We start from the raw sequence: 14572 nt of genomic DNA, 5'->3' as shown, positions 1-14572 counted from the left end.
CCTGTATGTTCATCGAATAGGTCCCCTTCCTATTGGTGAACACAGCCCTGTTATCTGCAGGTGGCCGCACGGCGACGTACATCCCATCGATCGCGCCCTGGACCATGGGGAACCCGGCCACGGCAGAGAAGCCCACGGCCCGGGCATCTTGGCTGGCCCGGTCCACGGGGAAGCGGATGTAGCGGTGCGCCATGGCATATAGGGCATCTGTCACTGCCCCGATGCACCGATGGACCGATGTCTGCGATATACTGGACAGGTCCCCACTCGGTGCCTGGAATGATCCCGTTGCATAAAAGTTCAGGGACACCGTAACCTTGACGGACACGGGAAGAGGGTGTCCCCCGCCAGTGCCACGCGGTGACAGGTGTGCCAGCAGGTGGCAGATGTGTGCCATGGTTTCCCGCCACATCCGGAGTCTCCTCCTGCATTCCCAGTCCGTGAGGTCCTGGTATGACTGCCGGGCCCGGTACACACGGGGCGCCCTCGAGTGCCTCCGTAGCCGTGGGGCCACGACGTCCTCCTCCCCCTCCTCGTCCTGTCGGTCAGGTGTCCCTCCAGCCTGGGCAGCTGCCGCCTGTCCCTCTGCAGCAGCCTGCGCCGCCTCTCCCTCTGCAGCAGCCTGCGCCGCCTCTCTGGCACGCTCCTCCTCCTCCTCCTCCTCCTCATCCAGGGCAACATAGACATGAGCGGCTGCCGCCACGGCGGCCAACATCGCAGGATGATCTGAAAACATGACGGCCTGGTGGGGGGGAGGGGAACGATGACATGTCATCATTGCCCATATCCCCTCCTCCCCCCAGCCAGGTGGCATGGACCGCATGGGTCCAACTGTTGGAGGCTGGCACCTGGCCAGGTGGACCAACACACTTGCCCTCGCATCCCCCTCCCCGGCACGGACCCCCCCCCCCAACCTCCACCCCGGCACGGACCCCACCCCCAACCTCCACCCCGGCACGGACCCCCCATCCCTCTCCCCGGCACGGACCCCCCCCCAACCTCCACCCCGGCACGGACCCCCCATCCCCCTCCCCGGCACGGACCCCCCCAACCTCCACCCCCGCACGGACCCCCCACCCCCCTCCCCGGCACGGACCCCCCCCCCAACCTCCACCCCGGCACGGACCCCCCACCCCCCTCCCCGGCACGGACCTCCCCCCCCAGCCTTCACCCCGGCACGGACCCCCCCCAACCTCCACCCCGGCACGGACCCCCCATCCCCCTCCCCGGCATGGACCCCCCCCAACCTCCACCCCGGCACGGACCCCCCCCCCAACCTCCACCCCGGCACGGACCCCCCCCCAACCTCCACCCCGGCACGGACCCCCCATCCCCCTCCCCGGCACGGACCCCCCCCCCATCCCCCTCCCCGGCACGGACCCCCCTGCCGGCACTCCCCCAGAGCCCAGCCTACTCTAACCACCCCCACCACCCCCCCCCCCCCCCCCGCCGCACACACACACACACACAACCCGAGACACACCTCTCCTCACGCATTCAGACTGCGGCCACGCCATCGCCTGCCCAGAGCCAACCCCCCAGGCCGTCACTCACCTCCACGCTGGTCGGCGTGAACCTGGAGCACAGGGTCACGCCGATGATAAGGAGGTTTAATTTACGTTGACGTGAACGGTCATCACGTCGACGGGACTTCGGCCGATCCGGAAGGGAGAATATCGGCAGGCCAAAAATCGGCTGCCTTGCGCAGACCCGTGACATTCTCCGACGGCAGCGGCAACATTAACGCCCCGCCGACTTTTCTCCTTCCGGAGACTTCGGCAACCGGCGGGGGCGGGATTCACGGCGGCCAACGGCCATTCTCCGACCCACTAGGGGGTCGGAGAATGACGCCCCTTGTTTTCTGTTTTTCCTTGCCGGTGATGGAGTGAGGTTCGTAATAACGTAACCTAATTTCAATACATTTTAATGTGATTAGTGGACTTCTGCGCCTTATCGTTTCCCCCACCCTTGCTTTTTAAAAATATGATGCAGTCGAAGGGTATCTGCCAGGAGCACACAGGTAAGTGTTGCCCCTGGGGGTAAGGGGGGGGTGGGGGGGCGGTGGGTGGAGGGGGGGGGGGGACTTTAAAAATGGCATCCTGCTCTCGAGTTTCCTGGCTGCCAGCTTTTCCGCCACTAACCCAGCAACCTAATGGCGTGAAGCCTGCCTGCAGCATTTTTATTTTCAGAGGACGCAATCCAACGGCCACGCTGTGCCTGAAAGGCAGCTCACTACGCCATAGCGTGCCCAATGAAAGCTGGGGGCACCCACTCCTGGGCTCTCCCCAGCTTGCCATACCTCGCGAGAACCAATGTGAGATGTTGCGTTGTAAATCCTGTCCATAATAGACGGGATCACGTTTTGGCAATACTGCATATTAAGGCGAGCCAGTTAGCCTCACTCTAATGTGCAGATTCCCGAGATAACTGAGGCTTTTGGATTCAACCCCTTCGCCTTGGCGACCTCGGGCGAGCGCCGGTCAACACTGGTCCCCACAAATGGGGACCAGATGAAATGGCACTCGTGGGGCCCTCCCAAGGGATTTAAGGCCCCCACCTTTGGGCAGGGTGGTGCCCTGGCACTGCTGGTACCACCTGGGTACCCTGGCGGTGCCAACACCACCTGGATGCCATCCTGGCACTACCAAGGTGCCCAGGTGGCACTGCCAGCTGGCATGGGCACTGCCAAGGTGCCAGGTTGGCACTGCCAGAGTGCCAAGCTGGGGTTTTTTTTGCACGATCGGCTCAGGGTTGCCTGACGTGGGTGATGGGGGTTTGTGGGAGAGGGGAGGGGAGGGGGGGCTGGAACCTTCCCAGAATTGCGGGGAGGTCTGAGATTATTTTCGGGGCCTTGGGGATGCCATTGGCATCCTGGTCTCTCGTTCCAGTGAGCAGAGCTCCCCACTGTACAAAACCAGGCACTGCAAGTGCTGGGAAACACTCAGCTAAAAGCACTCACTGGAGGACTTGGTTTCCTTTTGGGAGAATCGCACCCAAAGTGTTTTCAAATATAGCAACTGTGATAGCCCTCACAAGGATGATGAGGGACCAGTCACTACTCTCCTCATGGAGCTTTTGGAGTACAGGATCCCATGATTATGGGCATCGGCTGGGATTTTGAGTCTTTTAAATACCATCCCCGACCCGCCCTGGAGCTCCTGTCAGCCCCGGGCTGGGACACTAGTGTTGTATGCCACGGATGTAGTTTTACTTTTCAGTTACAATAAATTTGGTTTCACCTTTATCTTTGTGTCTCCTGGATTACTGCAGCAGGAAAAGCCGCAGTGCAGCTATACAAGGACAGCGGGGGGTGCTCTCCTAGGTGGTTCATCTCAGTGGAGCACAGTGCACGCAATCTCCAGATGGGGTGGGTAGAGGTTCAAATGAAACATGGGCACTTTACTGGTGATGGACTCAGGGGGGTGGGGGGGGGGGGAGGGGGGGGAGAGCATGGTAGGAATGTCCACCATAACAATGGGATGGAGTATTATATGGGGGAGGCTGGAGTTCAACAGGAGGAAGCTCTACCTTCATATCGTGAGGATCGAGGTCTGTATCCGGCACATGCACATTGAGAGAGGGAGCATCGAATTCCATCTGGAAATAAATGTAGAGAGCTACTATTTTTCTGTACCGGAGTAATGGTGTTGGTTGAAAATGAAAGTAACAGTGAATCTACTCGGGAGGAGGCCCGCCTGGGGGATATGGTCAGTGGAGCTAGATCATGAGCAGGAGGGCAAGGAGGTGGGACCCAGATAATGGAGGAGACTTGCCATACTTAGGATTTATTGTAGAAGAGTCTCCTATTTACAAAATAGTGAGAGGCAGTGCTGAGCACGTCTGCGATTGTCCCGAGATCTACTATGTCACGTATGCCACATTTCTTTTGAAGAACAGACGCTACTTGGGGTTGGAGCCACCCTGCCAGTGGCTTTAAGGTGACAGCATTGTTCAATTTCATTATCTCTGAATCTTTCCAGTGAGCAATAGAGGAGCTATGGAGCATCTCTCAGTCCACAATACATCGATGCATAAAGGAGTCTATTGATGCCCTTCACAGGAAGGCAAGTCATTATGGTTTGCTCTGGATGAAGATAGGCAGGCTTCGAGATTCACTGACTTCACTGCCATCTCAGGCTTCCCAAGAGTGCATGGTGCAATAGACTGGACCGTTTTTCTGACTGGAAGCCTGTGTCCAGTGGGGGCCCGCACGGGTCAATGTTGGGGCCCTTGCTGTTTTTGGTTTATATAAATTATTTATACTTGAATGCAGGAGGGTTGATCGCTAAGTTTGCAGAAGATACAAAAACTGGTGGGGTGGTAAATAGAGAGGAGGATAGCCTTAGATTACAGGAGGATATAGACGGGCATATAAGTGGCACTTGGGCAGGACAAACAAGGAAAGGGAATACATGGTAAACGGCAGAACCCGCGAAGCACAGAGTATCAGAGGGACCTTGGTGTGTACACTGGTCCCTTAAGGTAGCAGGGCAGGTGGATAAAGTGGTTAAGAAGGCATATGGTATACTTGCCTTTTAGTTGAGGCTTGGAGTTTAAGAGTAGAGAGGTTTTGATGGAACTGTATAAAATGTTGGTTAGGCCATAGCGAGAGAATTGTGCGCAGTACTGAAATCCATATTATAGGAAGGATGTGAGAAAGGATGAAGAGGAGATTTACCAGAATGTTGCCTGGGCTGGAACGTTTTAGTTATGAAGAGAGATTGGATAGGCGTTGTTTTCCTTGGAGCAGTGGAGACTGAGGGTGAAATCATAGAATCTACAGTGCAGAAGGAGACCGTTCGGCCCATCAAGTCTGCACCAGCCCTTATAAAGAGCACCACTTAAACCCACACTCCACCCTATCCCAGTAATCCAGTAACCCTACTTAACCTTTTTGGACACTAAGGGGAATTTATCATGGCCAATCCACATGCAATCTAACATGCACATCTTTGGACTGTAGGAGCAAACCGGAGCACCTGGAGGAAACCCACACAGACACGGGGAGAAGGTGCAGACTCCGCACAGACAGTGACACAAGCCGGGAATCGACCCTGGGACCCTGGATCTGTGAAGCAATTGTGCTAACCACTGTGTTACTGTGCTGCCCAATATGATTGAAATGTATAAAATTATGAGGGGCATAAATAGAGTAGGCAGTATATACCTTCCCCTGGTGAAGGGACCAATGACCAGGGGCCATAGATTTAAGGTAAGGGACAGGAGGTTTAGAAGGGATATGAGGGCAAGTATTTTGACCCAGAGGATGGTGCGAGTCTGGAACTCACTGCCGAGGCAGAGACCCTCATAGCATTTAAGTATTTAGATGTGCACTTGCGATGCCAAGGTATACAAGGCTATGGGCGAGTGCTGGAAAATGGGATTAGAATAGTTAGGTGGCTATTTTTGACTGGCGCAGACATGATGGGCCAAGGGGCCTTTTGTGCGCTGTCGACCTTTATTACCACAGCTGCACCCATATGGCTGTACAGTCTCCTTGACAGCATGCCCTAATGTTTATAAACCATAAAGGCTATTATTGCATAATGCACAACTGGGGTGTGAACATTGAGAGCCCATACTGCATGCACAACAGGAGTTGCCATGACTCCTGCATCCTGAGATACTCCTAGATGCCTGAGATTTTTGAGGGGCCACTGAAACAATATGCTTTGTGTATACGTTTCCTAACTGAGAGTTGGAAATAAACCACTTTGACTCTCCTTTTCCGGGCCCCTCCTTGACTACAATATTGGTGACGAGGATAAAATGGAACTACAGTTGATGCTGCTGGCATTTCAGATGTGGACCTCACCAGGGATTAGTCGCCGACGGTACACCCCAGATGGTCATCACAGATATGACGTTCCCCAAATTGCTACACGCCCCCTGACCGAGCCCCACAGCTGCCAGCGGTGCAACCATGGGCAAAGAGGAGAAGACAACCTCTTCCAGTCCCTACATCAGAGGGACCTACAGACTTTGGGGGGGGGAGGGATGTTACAACCCCCATAAGACCTACGGTGACGACCCGATTGATCTCCCCGTTGGCTCGTGGAGAACGAGCTCCCCCACTAAGGGGTGGAGGCCCATCAGCGGGTTTGTTAATTCCGTGAGATAAAAGCCAGCCCAGGTAGGAGCCGGGATCTCAGAATGGTCCCGGCTGGGACTTGGACTATTACTTTGTATGTACCTTTCCTAACAGAGAATTGGAAAAAAACTTTGACTCTCCTTTTCCAGGCTCCTCCTTGAGTTCAATAAAGGCTAAACTAGTTAGATTCTTAATTAACAAATGGGTGAAAGGTCCTCAGGGTAGATAGGAATGTGGGATTGAAGTTACAATCAGATCAGCCAAGTTCTTATCAAATGGCAGAGCAGGCTCGAGGGGCTGAGTGGCCTACTCCTGCTCCTAATCCATACGTTTGTATGTAAAGTATCAGGTTTACTGGAAAATTATTCTGTTAAAACATATTGACAAATATTTAATGCCGTGCACACATTTTCTATCCACTGAAGTTATTTTTATGAAGACATGTGTTCAGACTGAACAGTGCGTTCACAATAAAAATGTCTTACTTGATGCAATTATTTGATTGCACATTTTTAAAAAACACATACAAAATACTATACAAAGTCAGTGTGCAGCACCACCATAGGTTTGTGCATGACATTTAATACGATCAAAGTTTATAACCAAAGGCAATCATTTGTGTAAAGTAATTGCCTCCCTTCAGAAGTTTAGTAGTTTTTTTTTTCTTGAAATGAAAAAAGGGGGCGGGAGTACATTAATCACAAATATGCAAATACAGACAAATATCCTGTTCTCTCACACTCGTAAGCTTTAACTTGTTCTGCATGCTTCTTGCTGCACATCAGATCCAAAAGGAGATATTGTTCACACATAGAAAGGCATAAGATGAAATAAAAGTCGCTGGTTGAGTTGATGGACTAATGGGAAATGATCTCTTATAACCGTGAGTGGCTTCTGTTATATTTCCTTTTGTTTCTGCTCTAAATAGTTTATGCATTTGGAAGTCTTTTTTTTGTTGTCTCTCAAAATGCAGCTGGAACGTAATGTTTTGGCAGGCACAGTCAACCCGTTTTGATTAAATAAACGTGGAATGCTGTGAAAACATATGTTTTCTTGGCTTTTAGCTCTAAATGTAGCAGCTGCGGCAGAAGAAGGATTATGGTCTATAGCGGCAAAATTAATTGAATATAACAGTGACTCGTGTTGAAACAGATACAGAGTGACCGATATTTATGTTTGATCAGGATTATCATTTTCAATGTGTTGTATGTAGCATGTTTCGGTAAAAATGTGGTTATTCCTTTTGGAATAAAAAAAAGCCAGTATCTTAAAAGATTGAGTCAGAATGTGCCCTAGAATTTTAATTTGCATTTTTCCCCCTTTTAATATTTAATGTCATGCTCAGCCTCTCATCCACACATATTGGCCACAAACCACAGTGTTGTGTTTGTCTTTGTAATACTATACACACCATTATTATTTTAATAGATGGTTTTATAAAATATATTGAGTAAAAGAATGTTCACTGGCATTGGTTGCTAATTTTATGTTCCACAGGTCAGCACGGTAGCATAGTGGTAGCACTGTGGCTTCACAGCGCCAGGGTCTCAGCTTCGACTCCCTGCTGCGTCACTGTCTGTGCGGAGTCTGTACATTCTCCCCGTGTCTGCATGGGTTTCCTCCGGGTGCTCCGGTTTCCTCCCACAGTCCAAAGACGGGTAAATTAGTTGGATTGGCCATGCTAAATTGCCCCTCGTGTCCAAAAAGGTTAGGTGGGGTTATTGGGTAACAAAGATAGGGTGGAAATGAGGGCTTAAGTGGGTCGGTGCAGACTCAATGGGCCAAATGGCCTCCTTCTGCACTGTATGTTCTATGTTCTATGACACGTAAAATTACATCGAAATAATAACATAAAAAACAGACCATTTAATCCAAGCAGGTTATTCCCCAGAAGGGCAGTCAGTTATAATCTCATATGCCTGCCCTGTACTTATATTCTTTATATCACTATCCTTCAATCACCCATATCACCTATTCTTAAAGGTGGTCTTTGCTTCAACTGCAATAGTTCAATATTCAAGGAATTATGTTTCTCAAAAGGGGATCCAAACTACATTCTGTCACACTTGATTCAGAAACATGCCTTGTAGTTTATAAAGTTGACTCTTTCCTATTTACATTGGAGTCCAGATCCAGTCAGTTCAGCAAAGCTTCCAAAGACCAACGTACATACACCTCCACCGCCTCCCCGCCCCCCCCCCCCCCCGCCCCATACACACACACATACACACACACTTCCCCATGCAGCAATTGGTCCGCAATTTTAAGTTGTTTTTTATTTTAGCAAGCACAGTTAGGATGTCATGATTCTTCATTTAGAATGAAAGTTGAACTCAAGTTAATAAATATATTTTTCAAAACATGATCGAAATGTTAATTTTGATTTGTTTAAGCAGTCTCTAGGTACTCTTATGTCTGTTTGATATTTCCTAAAATTATAAACTCTGAAATGCTTTTGCAAACAACCATTCATAAGTCCACTTGTAAGAAGGTTGTTTGACAAATAAAAATGTTGTAAATGGTTCCTATTTTCTTATTATTGCAACAGTTACTTGTCCCGGAACCTAACCAAATGTGGAAAGACTACTATCAAACCCAATCGTGCTATTCAAATAAATGATTTTTAAAAAGATTAAGAATAATGGGGTCTGTAAAGATAGCTATAGATAGATGACCAAATTATCTATGGATTACTGGGATTTCAGCCTAGTTGAGATTATTGAAATGCCATCTGGGCAATGTATCTGGTCAGCAATGAATAATATTGATTCTAATATTGGACTGATATCTGGAGCCTTTATTTGATTAAGTTTGTGAATCAGGAAGACATTTTAAAAACTGTTATCTGCTTGTGTGCCTTAATTTCATTTTCATCAGGAATTTCAAGGAATACTTTTCTGAGACTCTGTTGCTGGAGCCTTGTTAGAAACCAATTGTCATCCCAAATCTCTGACACACGCTTGGTGTTAGTGAGGCTCCATGCCAACAGGAGAGCCTTGCAAAATTACTCTGTGTCAGGTAAAGTTGGTGACAACATAAATTGCATATAGGCTATTGGGACTAATGAATTTAATAGGATAATGTCTATTTCCTTTTAATGCTCTCACATATTTTCTCTCTCCCCTCCTTCTCCTTTTTCCCTCCCACTCTTTTTAAATAAGTTCTGCCATGTTTTGTTTGAATTAGTTTTCAGTGTTGTTCCAACTCCTTGAGATTACTTGCTGATTACGAAAGCAATCAACCTGCATTTTTTGAAAAGACGAGATATATCCCAGGCATTGATAGACGTGAGGTGATGGAAAATATTAATTTATGTCCTGTGCTTACTCGTTTCCTAGGGGAAACATTACAATTCTGTTTTGAAGTTTATATTTTATCTGCACTTTTATGAAAAAAAATATCTGTGAGAAGATGTAGATCACTTATGCCTCTTGTAAAGTGACAAAGCTGATGAGCAAGATCTTCCGCAATCATGAAATTAGCAGTGAATTCTATATCGTTCCACAAGCTTTCTTTAATCAATGTACAAAGGCTGTCAGCTATCCTGATGAATCTCTTACATGTGTTCTACTTGGTTACAACAGAAGCCTAATTAGGTGTGCTAGGAAAACTTGGAGCTATACAGTAAATGTTCATTTTTTCAAAAGTTATTCAAACATTACTATTTTCTTTGCTACCTCTATTATTTAAATGAGTCAGGCACTTGATTATTTATCTTTTGTGGCACCTCAGAAACTCTACTGTGATTAATTAGTGTATTGAAGAAGTTGTTATCACTCAAAGAGTCAGACCATTACAGTAAAACATGCTCTATCTGAATTACTTCAATAACTACCACAACAAAGAGTACAAGGTAGCTTTTATCATGATGCCAAAATAAACAGATTGCCACAGTGAAGGTGCAGCCATTAACTTGACCATGTCAAAATCCCAGTGAGTGACTCAAAGTCTTTGGATGTCTACACTGGTTAAGAAAGGTTGCACGGCCTAAGTCAACATTTTCCATAACATGAGTGTTTTCCTTGCAGTTAACAATTATGCAGAAAAGGAAGGAAAAAGGAAGCTTGTATGATATTCACGAACACAAATGCTACAAGTTTTCATTAACAGCACTTAACCTGCCTTTGCCATGTCCAAAATTCATTTATCTTTACTCCTGGCAGTCAGACCATCTGGGTCTCATTTGGTTTGGCTCAGTTCCCAGCATTTTAGCTTAGCTGTTAACTTAACAATCTGAATTTTACTCTGATGAGAGGAAACAAGCACTCCTATAACAGACCCTATCAAGTTGCACAGTTAGGATATTTATTAACTTCTAACAAATTTAATGTGTACGTTTCTCACTGATCTGGGATGCATTTCCATCATCATCAGTTTTAGCAAAAACATTGAAAATATCTCATGGGACATTTGTACCACACATTTGTACCAGTGCACCTGAGTGAGAGAAAAGATCAAAACTTTTTTATATTTTGAAAATGCTTATGTTGTTCACATATACAGCAACCTCTACCAATAAGTGAAGAGGTGTAGCAGAGCGCAGGTTAATAATTTTTTGAATATATACACTGGAAGCAATAGGAAGGGCTTGAATATCCCGAGGGCAATGGCAATTTTATGTCAGACTCAAACCTTGTTACAATACTTGGAACACAGCCTAGGCTGATATGCAGGATGGTTCTGAGGCGGGGCTTATTGTTCGAGGTACCATCTTGTTATAACCTGCCTACTTACCATTGGCTGGGGACTAATGACTATCCCACAATCCTGTGGGAGTATGAGCTTCCCCAATGAGGAGGGCGGAGAAACCACTAGTAAACTCCTAGTATAAATAAAGCTGGCCAGTTCAGGAACCAGCGGGAAGGAGTATGTAGCAAGGGAAGTTATTGCTACTGTTATGTATATATGTTATAGTAAATAAATGTTATTACTTTGTATCCTTAAAACTTGTGCTGGATTCTTCGTGGCCCTTACAAAACTGGCGACGAAGGTTAAAGTGAATAGCTGTCTACACTGCTGAAGCCACCTCCCTGGATTTTTGTTGGATACAGGTTGGAAGTTGTTTTCTATTATACCATGCCTCTGTACAGACGTTTGGATGTTTTTGATGCTACGCTGGAAAGCTGCAACCAGTACACACAACGGATGCGTTACTATTTCCGTGCAAACAATATCACCGAAAACGAGCGCCAGGTGGTCATATTGCTCACCGCCTGTGGCCCGCATATGTTTGGGGTGATTAGGAGCCTTACGTACCCAGCTGCGCCGGACACCAAAACGTTTGATGAACTTGTGAATATAGTGGGGCAACATTTTAACCCAACCCCGTCCACGATAGTCCAGCGTTACCGGTTTAATACCGCTGAGAGGACCCCTGGAGAATCCCTTGCCGATTTTCTATCCAGGCTACGCAGGATTGCGGAGTACTGTGACTATGGTGAGACCTTGTCAGAAATGTTACGCGACCGTTTGGTTTGCGGTATTAACAATGCGGCCACCCAGAGAAAGTTGTTAGCGGAGCCAACATTGACTTTTCAACAGGCCATTCAAATAGTATTGTCCCGAGAGAGCGCAGACCGAGGAGTGCAGGAGCTACAGGGAATGGAAGTGCATGCCTTGGGGCGCAACCCCTTCCATCCGAAAACGTCCCCCCGCACTCCTGCGGTACCTTGGGCGAGGCAACGTCCGGACCGACGCCAGTGGCTGTCGGACATTCCTCCCCGAAGGGAGCCTTCTCCAGAGCCAATGGATGAGGAGCCATGTCCGTGTCAGACTTGTAGGCGCCGACCCCGTCGCGGATGGCGGTCCTGGGGGCGCCAGAGGCACCGTCGTTCCGACCGAAACTGGGACCAGCCCAGGGGCCGTAACTGGGACCAGCCCAGAGGCCGTACCTTCCATGTGGATGAACCTGCGGTGACTACTCCTGAGGACGTGGAGACGGAGGACGACTGCCTGCAGCTGCATTGTGTGGCAGCTCCCCGTGTGGCCCCCATTAAGGTGACAATGGTCAATGGCCACCCGCTTGAGATGGAGTTGGATACTGGCGCAGCGGTCTCCGTGATCGCCCAGAGGACATTCGACCCCATCAAGCAGGGTATACAGACCCTTACATTAACCGACTCACAGGCCAGGTTGGCCACCTACATGGGGGAACCACTGGACATTGCAGGAACTACAATGACCCCTGTTGTCTATGGACGCCAGGAGGGGCGTTTCCCACTTATCGTGGTGCGCGGCCATGGGCCCAGCCTGTTGGGTCGGGACTGGTTGCGCCATTTGCGGTGCAATGGCAGCACATCCTCCAAACAGTTTCTGAAGGGTTGACTGAGGTGCTAGGACGAAACCCAGATGTATTCCAGCCTGGTTTGGGGAAAATAAAAGGGGCCGTAGCCCGTATCCAAGTTGAACCAGGAGCCACGCCACACTATTTCCGGGAGCGCCCAGTGCCTTACGCCTTGCTCAAGAAGGTAGAAGGGGAGCTCACATGTTTGGAGAGTTTGGGTATTATCAGGCCCGTCCATTTAGCTGACTGGGCAGCAAATATTGTACCTGTAATGAAGCCAGATGCCACAGTTCGCTTGTGTGGCGACTATAAACTTGCAGTGAATACGGTTTCCCGACTCGACCGATATCCAATGCCTCGCATAGAGGATTTCTACGCGAAACTTGCAGGTGGACTCTCGTTCACAAAATTAGATATGAGTCACGCCTACCTGCAGTTGGAGCTGGACCCTGCCTACCGACCATATGTAACGCTTAATACACACCGGGGTCTGTATGAATATAGACGGTTGCCCTTTGGAGTATCCTCTGCCTGCGCAATTTTTCAACGTGTTATGGAGGGCATTTTGAGAGGTTTACCTCGTGTGGCTGTCTACCTAGATGACGTTTTGATTACAGGGACGTCGGAGCGGGAACATTTGGAAAATCTGGAGGCTGTCCTTAGACGCCTTTCGGAGGCTGGAGTCCGTTTACGTCGCACAAAGTGCTTTTCAGGCAAAGGAAGTAGTCTACCTAGGTTATCGGGTGGACCGCGAAGGTCTGCACCCCGTCACAGAGAAGGTGCGTGCAATTCAACATGCCCCCGCCCCGACTGACACTTTGCATCTTCGTTCTTTTCTCGGTCTCGTAAACTATTACGGGACGTTCCTCCCCAATCTGGCAACTACGCTGGCCCCTTTGCACCTTCTGCTAAAGAAAAATCACACCTGGGTTTGGGGTCAGCCACAAGAAACCGCTTTCCGGCGGGTAAAGCAACAATTGTCGTCGTCTGGGTTACTAACCCAATATGATCCTGGAAAGCTTTTGCTCGTCACATGTGATGCATCCCCATATGGTATTGGGGCCGTCCTGTCCCACAAGATGGAGAACGGGGCCGAACGACCGATAGCTTTCGCCTCCCGCACATTGACTGCAGCGGAGAAAAAGTACGCGCAGATCGAGAAGGAGGGCCTGGCAGTGGTTTTACGGTGAAACGCTTCCACCAGTACGTGTACGGCCGCCATTTCACTGTTGTGACTGATCATAAGCCCCTGTTGGGACTTTTCAGAGAGGATAAGCCAATACCGCTCATTTCTTCTGCACGGATCCAGCGCTGGGCTTTGTTGCTTGCTGCATATGAGTATTCTCTGGAGCACAAACCAGGTACGCAGATAGCAAATGCCGACGCACTGAGCCGATTGCCTTTATCGACCGGCCCCATGTCGACCCCCACGACCGGTGAGGTGGTTGCAACCCTAAATTTTATGGACACCTTGCCTGTCACGGCATCACAGATCCGTGAGTGGACCCAGGCGGAGCCAGTCCTGCCAAAGGTTCGGCACATAGTCCTGTATGGTGGGCAGCATAGACAGCTCCCAGGCGAGTTGCGGGCATTTTCCTCCAAGCTGTCAGAATTCAGCGTGGAAGATGGCATCCTCTTGTGGGGGACGCGTGTGATTGTCCTGGAAAAAGGCCAGGAGCTGATACTATCAGACTTGCACAATGGGCATCCAGGCGTGACCAAAATGAAAATGTTGGCCCGGAGTTATGTCTGGTGGCCAGGCCTCGACACCGACATTGAGAAGGTGGCCCAAAACTGCTCCATTTGCCAGGAGCATCAGAAGCCTCCGCCGGCCGCGTCCCTACATCACTGGGAATGGCCAGGGCGGCCTTGGGCACGCTTGCATGCAGACTTCGCAGGCCCTTTTCAAGGATCCATGTTCCTTCTACTAATTGACGCCCAGTCCAAATGGCTAGAGGTGCATAAGATGCAGGGGACAACGTCCTGCGCAACAATTGAAAAGATGCGTTTATCGTTTAGTACGCATGGCCTCCCCGAGGTGATGGTCATGGATACCGGCACTCCATTCACAAGTGAGGAGTTTGCGAGGTTCATGAAGATGAACGGCATCCGCCATATCCGCACTGCCCCTTACCCGGCTTCAAATGGGTTGGCAGAGCGCGCAGTGCAGACATTCAAAAGAGGCCTAAAGAAGCAGT

The 14572-nt window shown here is 49.2% G+C and overlaps 1 protein-coding gene across 3 annotated transcripts in view; it reads left to right on the top strand.

Moving 5' to 3' along the window:
• The window catches only part of LOC140391939 (stAR-related lipid transfer protein 13-like), a 938750-nt gene that overhangs the window by 75979 nt on the left and 848199 nt on the right, over positions 1-14572 (top strand). For 2 of the 3 annotated variants that reach the window (XM_072477004.1, XM_072477006.1), the window contains exon 1: positions 6846-6974. The exons of the other annotated variant lie outside the window; for it this stretch is intronic. The gene's annotated coding sequence lies outside the window, so the exon portion shown is untranslated. Of the gene's footprint in view, positions 1-6845; positions 6975-14572 lie in introns of those variants that run through there. 3 annotated transcript variants of the gene reach the window in all.

Source organism: Scyliorhinus torazame, chromosome 15 (genome assembly GCF_047496885.1).
Source record: "Scyliorhinus torazame isolate Kashiwa2021f chromosome 15, sScyTor2.1, whole genome shotgun sequence".
NCBI classification, from domain to species: domain Eukaryota; kingdom Metazoa; phylum Chordata; class Chondrichthyes; order Carcharhiniformes; family Scyliorhinidae; genus Scyliorhinus; species Scyliorhinus torazame.
The sequence above is the reverse complement of the archived record's forward strand: the minus strand, read 5'-3'. Positions and strand labels throughout refer to the sequence as shown.